This window comes from Babylonia areolata, chromosome 10, assembly GCF_041734735.1.
Source record: "Babylonia areolata isolate BAREFJ2019XMU chromosome 10, ASM4173473v1, whole genome shotgun sequence".
Taxonomy (NCBI): domain Eukaryota; kingdom Metazoa; phylum Mollusca; class Gastropoda; order Neogastropoda; family Buccinidae; genus Babylonia; species Babylonia areolata.
Genome location: NC_134885.1, coordinates 22,261,421 through 22,266,420, shown reverse-complemented (window position 1 = coordinate 22,266,420; position 5,000 = coordinate 22,261,421). Strand labels below are relative to the sequence as shown.

The window sequence follows — 5,000 nt, the reverse complement described above, 5'->3', positions numbered from 1 at the left end:
TGTGTGTGTGTGTGTGTGTGGGTGTGTGTGTGTGTCTGTGTCTGTGTCTGTGTCTGCGTGTGTGTGTGTGTGTCGGGGGGGGGGGGGTCTGCGTGTCTCTGGGTGTGTGTGTGTGTGTGTGTGTGTCTGTGTCTGTGTCTGCGTGTGTGTGTGTGGGGGGGGGGGTCTGCGTGTCTCTGGGTGTGTGTGTGTGTGTGTGTGTGTGTGTCTGTGTCTGTGTCTGTGTCTGTGTCTGCGTGTCTGTGTGTGTGTGTCTGCGTGTCTGTGTGTGTGTGTGTCTGTGTCTGTGTCTGTGTCTGCGTGTCTGTGTGTGTGTGTGTGTGTGTGTGTGTGTGTCTGTCTGTCTGTCTGTCTGTCTGTCTGTGTCTATTTCTCTCTCTCTCCCTGTGTGTGTGTGTGTGTGTGTGTTTGTGTCTGTGTCTGCGTGTCTGTGTGTGTCTGTGTGTGTGTGTGTGTGTGTGTGTGTGTGTGTCTGTCTGTCTGTCTGTGTGTCTATTTCTCTCTCTCTCCCTCTGTGTGTGTGTGTGTGTGTCTGTCTGTCTGTCTGTCTGTCTGTCTGTCTGTGTCTATTTCTCTCTCTCTCCCTGTGTGTGTGTGTGTGTGTGTGTTTGTGTCTGTGTCTGCGTGTCTGTGTGTGTCTGTGTGTGTGTGTGTGTGTGTGTGTGTGTGTGTGTGTGTCTGTCTGTCTGTCTGTGTGTCTATTTCTCTCTCTCTCCCTCTGTGTGTGTGTGTGTGTGTGTCTGTCTGTCTGTCTGTCTGTCTGTCTGTGTCTATTTCTCTCTCTCTCCCTGTGTGTGTGTGTGTGTGTGTGTTTGTGTCTGTGTCTGCGTGTCTGTCTATTCTCTCTCTCTCCCTCTGTGTGTGTGTATTTGTGTCTGTGTCTGTGTCTGCGTGGCTGTGTGTGTCTGTGTGTGTGTGTGTGTGTCTGTCTGTCTGTCTGTGTGTCTATTTCTCTCTCTCTCCCTCTGTGTGTGTGTGTGTGTGTCTGTCTGTCTGGCTGGCTGGTTGCCTATTTTTTGTAAACTCAAGCTATAACTCCAAAACAAGCCATCCAACAACAAAAAAAAAAAAAACCACAAAGACACCTCTCCAAAACAAGCCAGCATATATTGAGAAATCCAGATTCTATGTGTTTAGAGCATCCTACAACGACTAACATAGACTCACTTGCCTGGAACGTGAGATGACGACAACGACGATGTCTGTGCGAAGAAAGAAGAAGAGCAGTGGATGTGGACGGCTTCCTTCCTTGCAGTGGAGATGGATGTCACTGACAGAAACACGCCCCTTTTATACCGTCCACTTCAGGATGTGCCGGTCTCGTTCTGCCCGGATATAATTAAGATCAAAGTCATTTGTGAACAAAACAACAACCTAGCAGTAGTCATTGACCCTAATCGATTATCGTTTAGCAGAGAGGAGGAGGACAGTGGATGGACGTGGGGGGGCGGGGGGGGAGAGAGAGTGAACTGTGAACGACTTTTTATATAGGTCAAAAAAAGCAATAAGCGCGACCGAAAACTGAACTTTGGCCATGGACCACAATTCAATACTGTGAGACAGGGAAGGTTCATTTTGATTAATGCTTCGCAGCATCACTCTGTACCACTCTATACATGGACATGACCTTTTGATTTACTTTATTACATCGGAGCAAAAATTGTTTCTCTTTTTTTTGGTTTTATGGAAAATAAACTTAAATACTTAATAAACCATGCGTTGATTATTTCATTGAAAAAGCACACACAGTGATAAACAGTTTAGATACCTGATAAATGATGTGCACATTCATAGTGGTTAGTTTGAAGATGTTCCCATATTTCACGTTATAATGATCAAACAAATATTAAATGGTTTTTAGTTTCCAGTTGACCTAGGCAAAATGGACAGTGATTTAAAATTTCATTTTCATTGTACCGATTGATATTATTATGCAAGGAAAACACATTATTTCTGGTCTGAAACAACGCTTCCCCGAGATGATAATCATCAGTATTTGATATACAATTCTCCTCTTCAAAAATAGATTAAATGGTTTGTAACAGGAATGCATGTATATGAAGAGAGAGCGAGAGATAATCAAAATTATAATTTAGTCCATTCAGTGAAAGGCTCAAGTCCCATTTAAAGGTTTGTAAACAAAAATTATTTACCAATTTCTAGGCTAATAATCACCCAACAACAACAAAAAACGAAAAAAAAAAAGAAAACCCTGAAAAAGGAATATATATTCAAAGCAACGGAATACACAATATAACGTACTCCTCCTTGAAATTAAAACTGAAAACGAAACTGCACATTTCTGAAGCGATTACTGCGCATAATTCGCCCTAAAACAGATTAGATATTGATGTCGTGTTATTGGTTGTAGACTCCTGACACGATCGGACTGTATTGCAAAGCAAACAAATAAATGCACACGTGTCGATATCGTGGCAAAAACCACGTGTGGTTCCAGAGCCGAAGTCTTGTTGCTCGATCTCCAAAGAGACCAGGTGTGGGTTTAGTGTGTGCCCGGAGAACTGTTGCAAGGACTCAACATTATCTGGATGCTGTGGTTTAGTAGCTGAGTAACATGTTTTCTTCTTGGTTATGATGGGAGTGTCCTTTATCATTTATCAAACACACACACACACACACACACACACACACACACTTACAGTTTTCGGAATGTCTGAAATATAATTTATGGCCATAAGTATGGCTATAAGTTCAGCTGTGAAAATGGAATATTGTCTACCAATATAGTATAATTCTTCTATTCTAAATGAAGGAATTAAAATAACTTTCTGTTGGGTACCTTCGCACAGTGGAATATCTTCAAATGAGTGGGTAGACCAAGCAGCTAGAAGAGCAGCACGTAATTTCGAAGGCGCAATACAACTTGACATCCAGTTAGATCTGCATGAATGCATTAGTTGTATAGAAAATGTATCTAGAAATCGATTTCAGAAATTACTTATAGATTCAAATAATCAATATTACCACTGTTGTGTAAACACAAAGAATGCAGCTAATCCCAAACATTTTCTAAATTCGACACCAGCAGCACATTCAAGACAAATTACAAGTCTAAATGTACAGAATTCGTTTAAATGCCTTTCGTACAAAATTTTCTAAAAATATAAAATGTATATGCGGTAAGCAAATAACTGTAAGCCATCTACTCGTTCATTGTCCGAGCGTAAGACAGTTAATTCCAAAAGATGTAACTGATGACTTTTCTTCCAATATTTCATTAGCCACTGAAAAGATTTTGAATGATTATTCATTGCTTAGAATGTTTTCGGAAATTTTAAACTCCAGTCCAGTTGGTATCCTCCTTTGATGTATTACAATTAATTAATGTTATTTATATTTACATTGTTGTAGGTTAACTTGTTGATATGCATATACATATTCTCCCCCCCCCCCCCACCACGATGACATCTCATTCAATACACACCACAATCTCTTTAGACTTTTTCTAAAAATAATCTACCTTCCCTCTGATACATAACATGAACACTTTTTTACACTAACATTCACATGCACTCCCTTTCCTTTATCCACTACTTGACTCCTTTCCGTCTAAAAACACTTATAGTGAATAGACTTTAAACTGAAGATAGCACACACACACACACACACACACATACACACACACACACACACACACACACACACACACACACACACACACACACACACACACACACACAAACTCAGAAATGTAGGAATCCCCCCTGAGCCATTAAAGCTTTTTAGACATTGTGGATCTGGTCTAACCTGTCATTGTGAACATGTCTTTGTCATCTGGCACTGTGCCTCAGTGTTTTAATCATGCTTTATTATACCCTTAGTTACTGTCATTGTGAACATGTCTTTGTCATCTGGCACTGTGCCTCAGAGTTTTAAGCATGCTTTATTATACCCTTAGTTACTGTCATTATGAACAAATCTTTGTCATCTGGCATTATGCCTCAGATTTTTAAGCATGCTTTTGTAAAGCTCTTGTTTAAAATGTCCACCATTCATCCCAAACTGCCCGGAACACTACCGTCAAGTTTCTAATCTTCCTTTCAAAGGTTGGAGTGCATTGTGTTGAAACAGTTGCTGCTACATCTGGAATCATCTAACCATTCTGGAGCCGTTTCAGTCAGCCTACCGTAAGAGTCATGGCACCGGGAAACTGCCATGCTGCGAGTATCTAATGACCTCCTTCAGGCTTCTGACAGTGGCGGTGTCTAGTTTTACCACTGCCCGATCTGTCGGCAGCGTGTGACACCACAGACCATGGCAACCACATCACACGGTTGCTCACCACTTTTACCACAATCGCAGCAAGAACAAGAGTATCAGTTTGACGCTTTGGGCTGGAAGTAAAGTAATGGGCTTTGTTGTTGGGGGTGAAGTGCCGTGGAGGGAGAGGGTGACAGTGACTTTTTATCGTGCACTCAGCAGTGAAGGTGTAAGGACAAGGTGGCATAACAAAATAACCGTGAGCACAGTTCTATAAACACTCACTCGTGCCTCTTTTACCTTCTTCACCAGCCTTCTGCCTCGCAAACACACACAGACATACACGTTCTCAAAACTACACACATGCACGTTCTGACAAATACACACATGCACGTTCTCACAAGCACACACATGCACGTTCTCACAAGTACACACATACACGTTCTCACAAGCACACACATGGACGTTCTCACAAGCAAACACATGCACGTTCTCACAAACACACACATACACGTTCTGACAAATGCACACATGCACGTTCTCACAAGCAAACATATGCACGTTTTCACAAGCACGTTCTGACAAGCACACACATACACGTTCTCACAAGCACACACATACACGTTCTCACAACAAGTACACACATACACGTTCTCACAAGCACACACATACACGTTCTCACAAGCACACACATACACGTTCTCACAAGCACACACATACACGTTCTCACTGGCACACACACCACTCTCTCGGAATCATAGTGAATGATTGACTCACTG

General features: G+C 41.9%; 1 protein-coding gene across 2 annotated transcripts in view; it reads right to left on the bottom strand.

Annotated features, from left to right (window-relative positions):
- The window catches only part of LOC143286499 (uncharacterized), an 8,602-nt gene extending 7,350 nt beyond the window's left edge, over positions 1-1,252 (bottom strand). The window contains exon 1 of one of the 2 annotated variants that reach the window (XM_076594075.1): positions 1,172-1,252. The gene's annotated coding sequence lies outside the window, so the exon portion shown is untranslated. Of the gene's footprint in view, positions 1-1,167 lie in introns of both variants that reach the window. The other variant, XM_076594076.1, reaches the window with a different exon arrangement.
- Positions 1,253-5,000: the final 3,748 nt, after the last annotated feature.